This window comes from Vicugna pacos, chromosome 20 (assembly GCF_048564905.1).
Source record: "Vicugna pacos chromosome 20, VicPac4, whole genome shotgun sequence".
Classification (NCBI taxonomy): domain Eukaryota; kingdom Metazoa; phylum Chordata; class Mammalia; order Artiodactyla; family Camelidae; genus Vicugna; species Vicugna pacos.
This window is the reverse complement of record NC_133006.1, coordinates 20,801,542-20,818,199: the sequence shown is the minus strand read 5'-3', so window position 1 is coordinate 20,818,199 and position 16,658 is coordinate 20,801,542. Positions and strand designations below refer to the sequence as shown.

Sequence of the window (16,658 nt, the reverse complement as noted above, 5' to 3'; positions counted from 1 at the left end):
TGCTGGGCTGCCTTCACCATCTGGCAGTGCCTGGCCAGGTAGTTTGGCAGGTCTGGCACACCTGACCACCATGCCCTGCTGACACCTCTGGGCCAGCAGCTGCTCCGTGGCACCTCCCTGGGGAGTAGGTGGGGAATCTGAGCATATAGTCAGGCAGGGGGAAGATGTTCCCAGCATCCTTAGAATTGACAGCTCAGATTCTGTTCTAGAAAAAGCTCAGAACCAGGGAGAAAATGAATCTGGGGTGTTCTGGAAGGAATACGCTCTGCCTCCCCTTTACTTCTTACTGGATGAAATGGGATCTCTGGCAGTAGGTGAGGAGAAGGCCTCTCTGAGTCCTGATGGGGAGTGAGACTTGGCATCTCAGCTCTTTTCTGGTCACTCTGGCTGGTGTTTCATGGCAGGGCCAGGAATTCACGCTTATAAGCAGGACGATTTCCATCAGCTGTGTTCCTATGGCCTCACTGGGTCTTTCTTGTTTTCCTGCAGATCTCAGTCCTGATGTGACCTGGTCAATACCCTCTGGGCTGCAGAGCAGGGTGCTTCCTGTTTGTCCCCTCAAAGCCTGCACTGCTCCTCTCCCTTCCTCCACTCTTGAGCTATAATTAAGTTCCTGTGTGAAGCCATATCCCTCAGCTGACACACACATGTAACCGCAGCCCTGGTCATTGGGCCGCTCCACTGGGGTGACTCTCGGGTCTGGTGTCAAAGCCTCCAGGCAGTCTTGGGTAGGTCTGAGTAGGTGGTGGAGACTCCCTGGGAAAGGCGTTGCCCAAGAGTCAGAAATTGGGAAGTCATGGGAAAGATGAAGGACCGGGGAGCAGCCAGAGGGCCAGCTCACAGAGGTGGAGGGGAAGGACGCAGCCTTGCGGGCAGGAGGGCACCGACAGGGACAAGATTCTGGATCCCTGAGCCGTGAGGCAGAATGTGAGCATTTCTTTTATTTTCTATTCTGTGTATGTCTGTAGCATTTTAAAATTGGGATATACTTCGTATAACATAAAATTCACCAGAATATGCACTTAAGTGGTGTTTGGTATATTTAGTGTGTTGTACAGTCATTGGTGCTGTCTAATTTCATAACATTTCCATCAACCCCAAAACAAACCTTGTACCCACAAGTAGTTAGTCCCAGCCACCTCCCTTCTCTGGCAGACACTAGTCTACTATCCTCTATGGAGGTTCTGATGTTGGACATTTCATATAAATGGAATCATACAATATGTGGCCTTTTGTGTCTGGCTTCTTTCACTTAACATGATGTTTTCAAAGTTCATCCATGTTGTAGCATGTACCAGTCCTTTATTCCTTTTGATGGCTGAATAATATTCCATTGTATGGATAATACCACATTTTGTTTATTCATTCATCATTTGGTGGACATTTGGGTTGTTTCCATTTTTTGGCTTCTGTGAACATTCATTTACAGACTTCTGTGTAGACATATGCTTTAAGTTCTTTTGGGATTTTACCTCGAATGGAATTGCTGGATCATATAGTAGTTCTGTGTTTAACATTTTGAAGTACCAAACTGTTTTCCAAAGTGGCTGTACCATGCCCTCACTCACTTATTGTTTGTTTATTATGTTTATTGGCTATGTATTTTTAATTATAAAACATGCATAACAAAAGTTACCATTTTAACCATTTTTTAAATGTACAATTTAGTGGCATTAAGTACCTTCACATTGTTGTACAACCATCACTACCATCCATCTCTAGAACTTTATTTTGCAAAAATGAAACTTTGTACCCTAGATAATAACTCTCCTTTTCATCCCCTCCAGCCCACCTCCCAGCTTCTGGCAACCACCATTCTACCTTCTGTCTCTAGAATTAGAGGACTCTAAATCCATCACATAAGTAGAATCATACAGTAGTTGTCCTTTTGTGACTGGCTAATGTTATTTATAATGCTTCAAGGCTCACCTGTGTTGTATGTAGCATGTGTCAGAATTTCCTTCCTTTTTAAGGTGAATAATATTCCATTTTGTGTATATTTCACATTTTGTTTATCCATTCATCTGTTGATGACTCATTCATCTGTTCCTTTCCCCTTTTAGCTATTGCGAATGTACTGGTGTAAACTTGGATGTACGAGTATCTGTGCATGTCCCTGTGTTCAGTTCTTTTGGGTATGTACCTAGAAGTAGAATTCTAGGTTATATGATAATTCTATTTTTAATTTTTTAAGGAACCACCATACTGTTTTCCATAGTGGCTGCATCATTTTACATTCCCACCAGCAGTGTACAAGGGTTCCCGTGCCCTCCCTCTCGATTGGTAGCTTGGTTGAGTATAGAAGCTGAATTTTGAGATTACTGTTCCATGTTCAGTATGAATAATGAAGTTAGCAGGATTCCAAGTGCTTTGTAAGTAATCTGTTTTTTCCTCTCTGAAAGATGTAAGCATTTTCTTTATTCTTAGAATTCAGACTTGTCACCAGGATATATCTAGGTATTTGTCTTCTTTCCTTAATTTCTGTAGAGCCCTTAATTGCTGAAGACAAGTCTTTTGGGATCTCCAGGAAATTTTCTTACTTGTTTTCCTTCATTGTCTCTATCCTCTGCTACTAGGACTCTTGTTAGATAGACTTTGGATTTATTGCTTCATTGCTAATGTGTAAAAAAATGATTAATTTTTATATATTGATCTTATATTCTTCAACCTTAGTTGAAGAATTATTAGTTCTAATAGATTTTTTTAGTGGATTTCTTAGGATTTTCTACATGTAAGATCATGGTATCTGCTAGTAGAGAGAGTTTTACTGTCCTCTCTAATCTGGATAACTTTTATTTCTTCCTCTTACATAATTGCCCTGGCTGGAATCTCCAGTACTGAATAAAAGTGGTAAAAGTGGACATCCTTGTCTTGCTTCTGATCTTAGGAGGAAAGCTTTCAGTCTTTCAGAACTGCTTATTTTTGAATTGATTTTTTTTTTGCGGGTGGGGGTGGGTAATTAGATTTATTTATTTATTATTATTATTTTTTTAATGGAGGTACTGGGAATCGAACCCAGGACCTCATGCATACTAAGCATGTGCTCTACCACTTGAGTTATACCCTCCCTCCCTGAATTGATAATTCTTGTAGTGCTACACAACTCAGAAGGTATTCTCTCTTTCCTTCCCGGTCTCTCAGCTGCCCAGCCCTGCTGATGGAAGCAGCCCTCTTAGCCACTCTCATTTATGAGCATGCACCTACATATTTTCTGTTCTGTGATTATCTGCTGTACTCACTGGTCTGCCCCTTGCTGCACAGGTTGTGTCTGGTGCATCTTTGCATACCAGTGAGCGTGGAGCTTCCTCATTCTTTTTCACTGCTCCCTCCTGTCCTGTGTGGGTGTACCATCCCCGTTTACGGATGGGCTTGCAGGTGATTTCCACTCTAATGCGCAATGAGTAACCTTGGCATGTATCATTTTACACACAGATAAAGAAACAAATTGATACAGTATGACAGATGCAGTGATGGAGATGTGTGTGTGTGGCAAAACTGTGGAGTGGAAGAGGAGGCTTCCAGAGGAGGCTGGTTGACCCTGCCTTCAGAAAGGCTCAGAGTGAGCATTTGGCATTTGGGGTGGGCCTTGCAGGCAGGGCAGACTTGGAGCAGGCTGAGATGTTGTAGAAGGGCAAATGTGAGTAAAATTAGAGCGACAGCTCAGATGTGATTGGGGAAATCAAGAGTGTTAGTTATCTATTGCTTCATAATAAATTACCCCCAAGCTTAGTGGCTTAAAACGACATTCATGATCTTGCAGTTTCTGTGGGTCAGGAGGCAGTTGCACTAGGGCCTGAATACCAGGAGGTAGGTGTTTTTATGAGTCATTTTAGAAGGCTGCCTCTAGTAGCAAGTTGTAGTGAGGTTGGGATTGGCTGGAGCAGGCGAAGGTAGCAAGATGGAGTCATTATTGTAGATAATCTTGCATGCCTGGCTGAGAAGTTGGGCTTGATGTGAGAATGTGGGAGCCATGGAAGGTCTTTGAGCAGGGGCATAATGTGATAGCTGTTATCTAGGACAGTTAATCTGCCAGCATTATACCAGAGGGCTCAAAATGGAGAGCTGTACACAGGCAGAGACTTAGGTTAGGAGAGGGCTGTATTAACCTTGGTGAAAAATTTCTGGGCTATAGTAACAGTGCCTCCGTATTGAGCACGTTCTCTGTACTGTGTAGTTTGACTATATTTTCTCCTATCTTGCATCTTTAAAATGACCACAAAAAGGTGTTACTGTGGTGTATTGTTTGCAGCTGAGGAAAATAAGGCTCAGAAAGGTTAAGAAACTCACCTATGGTGCATAATGAGTAAGTTGCAGAGCAGCCCTCAGGTCTACCTGGCCTTGAGGACCATGCCTTTGGGTGGTGAGGGGAGTGGAAAGATGGAGTGACTGTGGAGGCGAGGTCTTGGCCCTTCCCTGGATGCTAAAGGGAGATGGAAGAGTCAGAGGTTGATTTTTTTGAATCTGTGGCTAGGACAAAGGTGACACTGTAACAGGAAGAAGAGAGGCCAGAGGGAAGGCCAAGGTGAGTCATCCTGGAACACTGGGTGCTTGTTGGCAGGGTCCTTCCCAATTATAGGGGATCGCAAATAGTTCCCAGACTTTGTGTATGGAGATGTGCCCTGGGCCAAAACGGGCTGTGAAGTGGGAGCTTCTTGGTCATAGAGTTCTGTGAGGTTGTTGTTTGTTTGAATACTGGGTTTACATATTCCCTCAGCAGTCTGAGTGAGGCCTCTGCCACATTCTAGAGGTCAGAGCAGTCCCTGGGCCAGCCCAGATTCCAGGAGGGAGGAGTTGCAGGGGTAGCCAGCTTTAATCCACTGACAGCCTGTGATGGAGAGCAGGGATTTGAACCCTGATCTGTGTGACTCAGACCCAGGGCTCTTTCTGCCACACCACTGCATGCCTTTCTGCTTCTGACTCCTTAGGGCCTGCAGAGCTTGCTGGCTCACCAGTGTTGTTGGAGAGAATTGATTTTTATTTTGGCTTCCCAGGGCAGAAGTTGCACTGGTCACCTCGTTTTCACAGGTTAGCATCCGAGATCACTGCACCTGAAAGAACCTTCCAAAATAGGCTTTGTCCCAAGGCTCTACTGGCTGCCCCCCAGGCTTTTCCACACTGATCGCTGGACATCCATGGACTTTCCCCATGGAGTTTCCCCTTCTGCAGTTAGCAGCCTTTTGACCCATAGTGCTGGCCCCATGGGGTCCCTGCAGCATTGCAGCCAGATGTGCAGGCTGGCCGTGGTGTAAGTTGTCCCAGATGGTGTCTAGTCCAGTGTTTCCCAGACAAGGTTCAGCTGGCAGATTCACCAGGGAGTTTTGGAAGAAATGTAGTTTCCTGGGTCTTGTCTCAGACCTCTTGAATTAGAATTTCTGGAAATGAAGTCCAGGAATCTGCATTTTAAAGTTCCCCATTGACCTGAGGGGGCAACTTGGTTGAGGAACCACTGAGTTCTCAGAAAGGTGCCTTTGAAGTCACTGATCAGAGGAGTTCACCAGGGGCCTGAGAATGATTCTCCTAAGGGCCTCACACTTCACAAGTGGCTCCTGAAAGCCTCCGGGTTCTGACTACATCTGCTCAAATGATGCTCTTTTGCATTCGCTGATAGTATCTGAGAATGGCGACCACTGGTTTTCTTTCAGAATGTTTGCAGAAGGTACAGGCTCTGCCAGCATCAACAGACTCGTCTTCCTTTGCTTAGCTCTCCGGTTGTCTTTGGTGCAAAAAATATAACAACCCTAGATAATATCCACGTTAGCACAACAGTTGGACCTTTCTGGTTTTGTGCCTTGGACCTACTTTAAGGTCCACTTGTAGATTTGAAAACCCTGGCTGATTTCTTTTGTCAGTTCAACAAACTAATGTTTACACTTTGGAATATTTGGGAAAATATAGAAGACAATAAAAATTAATTAGAACCTTCTCAGAGAATCACCATAGGTAATATTTTGCAAAGTATTCTTTCGTGTCCCCTTTGTCTCACATACACACACCCCTTCACACACCCTCTTTTTAAAAACCAAATTGAAGTTGTATTGTGATACTCTTACTTAGCAGCTTTACTGGGGTATAATTCAGATATTATACAGTTCACTCGTTTAAAATGGACAGTTTGATGTTTTTTAGTATAGTTGCATAGTTGTGTAATCATTACCATAATCTAATTTTAGAACCTTTTCATCATCGCAAGAGGAAGTCTTGTCTCCATTAGCATTCACTCACCCTGCCCTAGGCAGCCGATAATTTACTTTCTGTTTCCACAGATTTGCCTATTCTGGACATTTCATATAAATGGGGACATACAATATGTGTGGTCTTTTGTGATTTGCTTCTTTCACTGAGCTGTTTGCACTGATGCTGTTTTGAAACCTGCTTTAAACATTCATATCACTAGCACTTTGAGTATAGTTTTCAAGAATGCATTTTTAACAGCAGAGCAGTGTTCCATCTTATGAGTGTATCTGAGCTTATTTAACCAGTCCTGCTGACGGACGTTTAGCTTTGTTCTCATCTTTTGTGGTTCTATCTAATGCTTCCTGCACTCAGAAATCATCTCATCTGCTACTTTATTGATTGCTTGTCTGAATCCCTGACTGGAACAGAAGCTCTCTGAGGGCAGTCAACTAGTCTGCCTGGCTAATACTGTCTCCCCATACCTGGCATAGTTCCTGGCACTTGGTAGGTATTTGGTTTTAAAAGAGTGAGTGTGTGTGTGAATTTTGAATGAATGAAAATGTAAGAATATTGATAAACTTTGCCAAACTGCCAAATGCCAGAGAGTTACACTAATGTCTGCAGTGTGTGAGACTGCTTGACTCCCTGCTCCGTTGAATCTGAGTTAATTTGTGAATGAAATCCTGTGATCTTTTGAAATGTAACCCTCTCTGACCTGTGAACCAGTTAGTTTGGAGTTAATGCTCACATGTCCTTTTCCATGGGCCACCAGAGTCCTGCCTGTTAGGTGACATGATGGTGTCTGGGAGTTCTGACTCCTCAGTCCTCACCAGGGCCCCGTGGTATTGTGTCATTTCCTGTTGCTCTTAGAGAGGCTGCATGGCCTTCTCTGGCCACTTCCCCTGTCGCATTTGAAGGTGTTGAGGGTGGTGAGTAAAGTTGGGTTGGTCAGATGTGTGTAAGAAGATGTTGATTCCAGCTGCTGAGTGACATGCCTTCTGAAGTCATCAGAAGAAACGTCACTCTGAAAGTTGTGTGTCTTCAAAATTAGAAATGAAGAGATGCTTCCAGGAAGTCTGACTCCTTCAGCCCAGTCTGCCCTCTCTGAAGATGGTGGGCACCCACATGGCTGCCTGAGTCACTGCTGGCTGTGGTCCCTGCTCGTGTCCTCCCAGTTCCTGTCCAGGAGAGCCTGCCCGGGATGGCGAGCCACCCAGAGAGTGGCCAGGGACACCAGGCAGGTCTCCTCAGGTCATGGTGGAGGCCTCTTGTGCGTGGTTTCATAGCAGTTCTTTTTTCCCAAGAGGAGTTGTGGCATCTGCTTTGTTTTAGATAAGTATGTGGAGAAAGAGTACACTTGGGGGTTTGAAGGAGAAGATGGATGGCCAAGGTAGCACTTGTTTGTAGCAGAGAGCTATGTGCCCCTGTGTGGGGTCAGCCAAGGCCCTAGAAATTCACCTTGTCCCACAACAGCTGGCTAGTTATCCTTTTATTCATGGTTTCCTGTCACATTCCCCTTGGACTATGCTCCAAGCCTTCCGCCACTCACCCCCCTCCATCTCGGAAGATGTTGCTTTTTGTAACTGTGGAGATGACAAGTATTACTGATGCCTTAGCTTCTTTCCTTGCATCTCAGGAATCTCATGTGTGGGCTGTCACAGAATTGTTCATTGTTTTATTATTATCTAATGCCATTACTGAGTGCCTGCTGTATGCCTAGTGCCTCGTTAGACTCTGGAGAAACACAGGAGAAACTGGCTGGCTGTGCCCTCTGGGAGATGAGGCCTCCCTTCCTCTCTGGTTGTGCCTTGACTGCCATGGTTCCTCTTCCTCTTTTGACTCCCTGAGTATGAGTGTCTGGGGCTTCTGCCCTTTCTCAGCTTCTCTCACCCTCTCCCTTGACATGCTTGGCCCTTCCTGTGGCTATGACCCTCTCCCCTTAGAGGTACAACTACCGAGCTTCCTGCCCTAAATCCTATTCTGTCTCCAGTTCTGCTCATCATACGTCACTTTGTCAGTTCCCCAGAGCCCGATGACAGCTTCAGCCCCTCTCTGCCATCCTCAGGGTTCCCTCCCATTCTCTTGGTGATTGTCCACAGTGTTTGCTTTCACTGGCTTTAGTGTGTTGGATAGTGGCTGCCCAGAAGATAAGTCCACATTCTGATTCCCAGAACCTCAAGTGTGACCTTATTTGGAGAAAGGCTCTTTGCAGGATTTGTCCCTGTGTTGCAGCTGTGTACAAACCCGTGCCCGTTGGCCTCTTCTCTGGGCCTGGATTTGTCGGTTCCTCAGCCTGAAATAGTGTTTCCAGTTTACAGTGATTATGCATTCATTACTCCGTTTGATCTTCCCAAGTCCAAAGGCAGGATTCACTGCCTTCTTCTTCCTCCTAGGTCAGGAGATGTACAAGGCTGTGTGCCAAGCAGCTCCAAGTGTGGTCCTTGGAGGTGGGTCTGGGTTTGAATCCTTGTTCTCTCATTCATTAGCCAAGGGCCTTTGACAGATAATTAATTCCTCTGAGCTTCAGTTTGTTCTTCTGGAAAATGGAGCTAATGAATTATTGTGGAAATAAGATAATGTAGTCATGGAGATAATGTAGTCATGGAGCACTGTGCCGGACACTGTTTGCTTTATAAATGGAGAGATTCTCTCAGCCTGTACATGGAATATGCCAAGCTTGGACAAGCCTAGGAGCTCTGACTCAAATCCACCCTCTCCCTCTGTCATCCTGCCCCAGCTCTCCTCATCTGCCACCGTGCTTGGTGCCCGCCATGGCAGGGCCACAACGATGAATCACAGAGTAGATGGTCTTGGAGGGTGAACAGAACATGTCTGTACGTGAGGTGGTATGACAAAGCAGTTAGGAGAGTAGTGGACTCTGGAGTTAGACCTGGGTTCAAATTCAGGCTCAGTGACTCCACCTCAGTGACAGAGTTTTCTTTGCCTCTCTAAGCTTCAGTTTCCCCATCTGTAAAATGGGAATAACTATGGTACACACCTAATAGAGAAATGGGAGCATTAAATGAAAGAATGCTCATAAAATATTCAGCATGTGCCTGACTCTTTGTAAGCACTTAGTAAATATTAGAAATGACAAGCTTCCTCTGTGGAGAGGGCATTGAAGCCCTGAGCCACTGTGAAATTAGGTAACAGGGAGACATGGAGAAAGAACATTTCCGGTGTTGTCTCCTCCATGAACTCATGGTTCTTCCCCTCACCTGCACAGAGGAGCTTCCCATTCTTCAAACCCCAGAGCTCTCAGTATTTCCCTTGTGGGGCTTGTCACAGTCTTTTTTGCATTACGGTTATCCTTTACTCTTTCTGTGCTCCCTGAGAGCAGGATTGGGCACTGAGTAACTATCTGATTACTTGAATTGAACCTTGGCGTTCACCAGAGGGAGTGGTTAACCCAGTGGTAGCAAACCATAGGGCTCCTCTGGCTCCTGACCCCCACTTCTGATGAGTCTTTTTCTCCTGCAGCTGCACAGATACGGGAGCTCTTCTTCCAAAGAGCTTTCTGCTCTGTACCCAAGACCCTAAGTGGCTATGGAAGTCCAAGGCACTGCCACTCTGGGAGTCTGTCACTGTGTTTCCTACCACCAAGCAGGAGAAGAGCTTGGACGGGCCAGGCATCCATGGCAAATATGGGCTTGCTGCCAAGATCATGACAAGTCCTGGGGCTGGGACTTGGGGTTTGGTTGCATTTTGAATATTTTTTTGAGAAAGAAACAAGGATTATGTACACTCTTTAATCTGAATGTTGTTAAGAATCTTCTCTGACACCAGTCAGAATGGCCATCATAAAAAGTCCACAAACAATAAATGCTGGAGAGGGTGTGGAGGAAAGGGAACCCTCCTACACTGTTGGTGGGAATGTAGTTCGGTGCAGCCACTATGGAAAACAGTATGGAGATTCCTTAAAAAACTAAAAATAGACCTACCATATGATCCAGCAATCCCACTCCTGGGCATATACCTAGAGAAAAATATAATTCAAAAAGACACATGCACCCCCATGTTCATAGCAGCACTATTTACAATAGCCAAGACACGGAAGCAGCTAAATGCCCAGGAACAAATGAATGGATAAAGAAGATGTATATATTCCACATATACCATGGAATACTACTCAGCCACAAGAAAGAATGAAATAATGTCATTTACAGCAACATGGATAGACCTGGGGATTTTCATACTAAGTGAAGTAAGTCAGAGAAAGACAAATATCATATGATATCACTTATATGTGGAATCTAAAAAAAAAAAAAAGACACAAATGAGCTTATTTACAAAACAGAGACTTACAGACACAGAAAACAAACTTATGAGGAAGAGGAAGGGGTGTGAAGGGTAAATTGGGAGTTTGGGATTAGCAAACTACTGTTACAGAACAGATAAGAAACAAGTTCCTACTATATAGCATAGTGAACTATATTCAATAACATGTCATAACCTATAATGAAAAAGAACATGGAAAAGAATATATATTTGTATAACTGAATCACTGTGCTGTACACCAGAAACTAGCATGACATTGTAAATCAACTGTATTTCAATTAAAAAAAAAATCTTCTCTGGAAAACTCTGGAATAACCCACTGACCTTGTGACTGACTGTGTCTGTAAATGCTTTTTGGACACCTTCACCTGGGCATTCCCAGAGCTCCTGAATTTCAGCATGCACCAAACTGAGCCCTTACAGTTTTTGCGAGACATGTTCTTCCCACAGTCCCCACCTCCCTGGTCACCTGATGGTTGCCCTCCATGTCTCTCCTCTCCCCAGGCCTCTTTTAATCAGTAACCAAATCTTGTCAATTCTTCCTCCTTAATATCTTTCCTGCTTTTTGTCTCAAAGTCTGATGACACTAGTGCTGCCACAGCTTGTGGTTGTTATTTGCCTCATATTTTCAACTTTTCTGTGTCATCATGTTTTAGGAGTTTCTTTCATAAACAGAATGTGGCTGGATTGAAAATTATAAATCAGATTTGAAAATCTGTCTTAAATAAGTTTTATTTATTTACATTTTGGGAATTTGATTTAAATATATTTTCATGTTTTTGAGTACTTTCTATACACTTTCTTTTTTTTTCCTTTCTGCCTTCTGTTAGATTGATTGAATTTTCTTTATTCTCTGGTTTGAAAATTATACATCTTATTTCTATTCTTTCTTCTAAGTTTTCTCTTCTTTCCCTGCATCTTTTTACTTTGAAAAAACATGAAAATAGTATACTGAACATCTGTATTCTTTTTACTTACATTTAGTTAACGCATTTCTCCCTATCTTTATGTACTTTTATTTAGAACCATCTGAAAGTAAGTGTGGATTTGTTTTTCTTGGTCAGGATTTGGTGTACTACTTCTTTCCAAAGACTTTCTTTAAAAAAAAACCAACTTTTTATTTTAGAGTAATTTTAGATAAATTTAGATTTAGAGAGTTTCTGTATTTCTTCACCCAGTGCTCCCTAATCTAAAATATTAACATCATACCTTTAATTCTTCTTTATGTTTTAGGAAATTCTCATTCTCTTTGGTTTCCACCCATTTTTGGTACTCTAGCTTTCTGGAATTCCTCTTGGACATATGTTGACCATTCTACCATCCAAGTCTTTTATCTTTTTTCTTTGCTGCTTTATGTCTCTAATCATGTAAATTTTGTCATTTTGTAGTGTCTTTCAGATTATTTTATTATTTCTGATTCTTGGGATGCTGCTTCTCTTTCTGTGTCTGATACTTCTTCCTCTTGGTGGTTTAATTCCTTGTGTGGTTTGTAACTTTGGGTTGTGAGCTCATCTTCGGGAAGGACTCTATTTTATGGGCAGCTTTTGTGTCCTGATTGTGAAAGTATGCCTAAGAGCAGTTTGCTTCTGGTGGGGCCATCGGGTTAAAAGTTCTAGCGCAGTTTTTATGTTCATTTCTCAATTGGGCACCCCTTCACCTAGTGTAAAATCAGAATCATATCCATGGGTGGGGCTAGCTGAGTAGTTCAGTTTTATGTGTGGCCTCTCACCCCTCCACAGAGCCTTGGAGAAATGGCCAGCTCCTTGTTGCTTCTTGTACTGGTCAGCCCTTTGAGGCTCTCATCTTGATATCCAGGCGAAAAGCCACAGCCAGACATTAAAACCACTTCATATGCAGGTTCAAAAGTCCACAGGTCATTCTGGTGTCAGTTCCACTTACTGTTCATCTTTCAATTTTTCTTGTCATTTCTGGCACATGAGGTATTTCTCTTTCTAGTCTGGCTGTATGTTGAAGCATATTGTTTGCTTTATCCAGTATTTCTATAACTGTGATAGTAGTGGGAAACAGGAGCTCTTTCAGGTTAGTTGCGTCCACTCTTCCTGAAAGTTCCAGTCCACATCTTAGTATAGTATAAGCCCTTCATTATCCAGCTCCTGTCTACCTCTTCTGCTTAAACTTAGCTTTTAAATTTTACAATTCAGCAGATTGAACTATTTGCACACCGTGTCCTGTAATTTTTTTTTTTTACATTTTTTACTGATTTATAATCATTTTACTGCAGTATTTAAAAGCTCAGGTTTTAGAGTCCAACTGTTTGGTTTTTAACCTGTGTTCATCCTTTTATAACTTATGGTTTTGGACAAGATACTTACCCTCTCTGTGTCTCCGTTTTCTCATCTGTAAAATGGCAGTGTCTGGCGTGTAGTACACCTGATCCCTGTTCGCTCCGCCCACCTGCAGCTGCTGTCTCCAACAGGCCCTGCTCTCAAGCGTCTGCACCTTACACGCTCGCTCCTCCTGCGGAGCGCCCGTCTCCCCTTCACAGCCATCCTTATCCCTCTCAACAGAGTGGCCTTTGCTCTTTCTGAGCTTGGGGTCTCTTTCTATAGTAATTATCACTCTGTAGGTCGTTGCTTGTTTACGTGTCTCCTTTCCTTCCCAGATGCTGAGTTGCTTGAGATCTGGGCCTTGTTTGTCTTGGTGCTTGAAGATCCTGGCATTCTCCCTGTCATTTGGCTGCACGGCATAGCCTGTTGAGTTAAATTGCAGTGAATTTCTCTGATTGAGTAGAGGCAAGGGCTTGGGAGGGGTATGAGACTCAGATGCAGGGAGAAAGAGCAGGAGAGTTTGGTTTTTTAGCATGTTTTGTGTCAAGTTGTTGAAAGTGTGGCTGGGACACAAGGTAGCAATTCTCATTCTAGCTGAGGATACCAGAGACAAAGCAAGCCAGCGGCCAGAAAAAGCCACTGAATCCTGCAAATTAAAGTGGTTTCCGGCCTTAAAAATGCATGCCCCACTTTCTATCCCCAAACTCAGCTTCTCTGAGTGCCAGGCAGAGGAATACAAACTAATTATAATCCCTAGTGGACCCTGAGAACCCATAATTTTAGAATAAGTCTGCACTTCTGAAAGGGACAGTTGCTTTAGGAGTGGATGATCCTATGTGCTAGCAGCCTCTAAGGAGACCGGGGTGTGAAGGTTCAGTAGCCAGCTGTTTAGAGCTCAGTGTGGCCCACGCCCACGACTGCCCATTGCATCCAACCTGGTTCAGGTTTCTGCCCCGCTGAGATTTCAGCAGCTAAAATGGGCAGATTGGGTAGGCCTGGACAGAGCTAAACAGGGCCTGTGCCATCCCTCTTCAGCTTTGCCTGATTTCTCTGGACTTTTCAGATTCTATCACAGAAATAGTCACAGAAGAGAAGGCAGGTTGATCTTCGAAGATCCCCAGTGGGTGTCCGTCAGACAGTAGTCTGGAGGGAGCGGTGAATAATGACAGCGCTGACTCTCAGTCCCCTTGGCTGGAATTTCAGGAATCACTTCAACTCAGAGGTAGGCACAGGGCTAGGGGTTGGCAGACAGCTCGGGCCAAAACACTTGATTCCCGATAGTTCTTTCCTGACGACTCTGAGTGTTCATTACTGTGCTGGGTGCTGTGCTGAAGATACCAAAATAGCAATGACACAGTTCCTTCCCTCAGTGAGGAGTGCTTGTCGTCTAGTTGGAGAGAATTCCTAGTACACAGGAAGCTGCAGTCAGCTGTGCAAGACAGTAATTCCGTGTGATGCTGCTGTGTGCAGATCTGCCCCTTTGACAGCCTGGTGCTGTCACTCAAAAGAAGCTCTTCTCTTTCTGAGTTTTGACCATCAGTTTATTTTTTTTTTTCTTGGATGATTTGCTAGCACTGTTACAGACTGGTCTGAGATTATTAAGACCACCTTTTATGTTTCTGAGGAATAACCCCAAGTGTGTTTTTAGGAACTCTTTTCTTCTATTTCTTTAAATAATGACAGGTTAACTTCACAGTGTCACTTGCTGATCTCCAAGGTCTCCTGGTGAGCAGATCACCAGCAGTTGCTGCTTTTGAGGCACTGAGGGTTTTTTCTCCTGTGGACTCTGGATTGGTTCTTTGCCATCAGAAAGTTATTGCTGAATCAGGATCTCTGGGAGTGGGCTTCGGAATCTGTTATTGGGGATTGGAGGAAGACTGAACAAGTTGAGATCTGAAACAGTTATGAATGATTTTATGGATGGGGACTCCAAGTGGCTTAGGTGGTCTGTAGTCTCAAGCAGTTGTGGAAGCTCCATAGGTCATAAAGGACCCATGCTCCTTCTAGTTCCCTGCTTGGTCATTCTTAGGGTGTGGCTGTGGTTCTCATTGTCCAAAATGGCTGCCACGGATCCAGCTACCACACCCACATTCAAGGCAACAAGATAGAGAAAGAGAGAAGGAAGGCTAATGTCCCTTCTCCCTCTCTTTTAAGGCTACTTCAAGAAAATCTTCTGCCTCTACCACTTTCTGTCACTGAGGGAAAGTTATTTAATATGTCAGAGCCACAGTTACCTCATTTATAAAATAGGCATGGTAACACTTACCACAGGAGGACCAGGATTAGAGGGAGTGGTATAGGTTGCCTGGCACAATGTCCAGCCCACAGTGAGTGCTCTCTAAATGGTGACTGCTGCCAGAAGACACCTTGACTTCATTCCCTCTCCCTTCTCTCCCCATCCATCTCTCCATGGTCTCCACCTACTCCTCATCTTTTCCTTTCCTTTACTGTTGCATCCCTTGCCCTCTCTTCCTGCCCTGCCTTCCCCCCTACATCCCCTCTTCCTCTGCCCTTCATTTTCCTGCTCTCCCTCCTGCCTCTGTCCCTCATCATCCTCATCCTCTACTTCTGCACCGTGTACTACCTCTTCCTTGTATTGCTTTTGTTCCTCCATCTTCCTGATGGCCATTATTAATTGAAATTTATCATTGTATTACAAGGACCAGAGGTTAGAGGTGGTGACTGGCCTTTGAACTGCAAATCAGCAATGAGTAATTGAAGAAAACCAAGTTTAATTGTTTCATGACTCCATTAGTAATTATACTCAGCAGCTAGTAAGCAGAGACCAGAAATAGCTTAAATCAGTAGAAGTTTATTCTCTTCTAGGTTTTTAAAAGAAACCTGGGGGAGACAGTCTAGGTATGGTCTCTACACTGCCATTCTTAGTGCATGATTTCTAATCCCAGGGTTGCATCATTGTCTAAGATGGCTGCTGGAGCTCCAGCCATCACGTCAGGTTTACAAGAAGAAGCAGGGGGAAGATAAAAAGGACATATGCTAGTTGTCTGTCTCCCTCTTAGGGAGATTTGCTGGAAGTCCTACCCAGTAGCTCCCATTTCCCCTCACTGGGCTCCCATAGCTGCAAGGGAGGCTAAGAAATCTTTTAGCTGGACACATTGCCACCTGAAATAAAATTGGAATTCTGTAACTAAGGGAGAAGAGAAGAGCAGATAAACCGTTTGCAAAGCCTGCCACCATTCATTTGACATTAATTTAGCACCTACTGTCTGCTAGTTATTAGGACTAGTCAGGGAGTCCCCATTCCAGAGGGAAGACATGGATAAGTAAACAGGTACAGTACAGAGTGAGGGTGGCGGCTAGAGTGGAGGAAGGCAGGAGGAAGCACTCCTCACCTCCAGCTAGTGGACACCAGAGCAACCTCTGGAGTTTATCACACTGACATTCTCCTCTGTCATTCAGTTCTTCTGTGCCCTCGCTTCTGGTCTCTCCCTTTTGTCATCATCATCGTTGTTGGTGCTTTTTGTCCCTTCATTCTGACCCCAGCAATAGCCCCTAGAATCTGAGGAAGTGGAAATGGTTGGAAGCTTAGTGGGAGTCTCTTGGATGGGAGGTACGTGTTCGAAGAGCTAAGTCCCAGGCCTATAGGCAATTAGAGGCTAAGAGCAGGAGTGCATTCTGTTCCTGGACACTCCGTGGCAGTGCCAGGAGATAGTGCTCCAGGAATGGGGGCGTCATTGGGAGGGATGTTTCTGACCGGACACCTGGCATCGGCTACACTGTACTGTCCCTGGCAGCTTGTCGTAAAATGAAACTCCGAGAGTAAGAACATCCTTCTCCAAGTCCCATAAATTAGGTATAAATGTTTTATGCATGTTTATTAATCAGGAATCTCAGGAGGCTGTGGTTAATTGTATGTAATGAAAATATAGCTTCTATTTACACTAAAATTTGTGTACT

At 44.1% G+C, this 16,658-nt stretch overlaps 1 protein-coding gene across 4 annotated transcripts in view; it reads left to right on the top strand.

Moving 5' to 3' along the window:
- Nucleotides 1-16,658, top strand: part of PPARD (peroxisome proliferator activated receptor delta) — a 65,442-nt gene that overhangs the window by 19,648 nt on the left and 29,136 nt on the right. The window contains exon 1 of one of the 4 annotated variants that reach the window (XM_031688437.2): nt 783-927. The exons of the other annotated variants lie outside the window; for them this stretch is intronic. The gene's annotated coding sequence lies outside the window, so the exon portion shown is untranslated. Of the gene's footprint in view, nt 1-782; nt 928-16,658 lie in introns of those variants that run through there. 4 annotated transcript variants of the gene reach the window in all.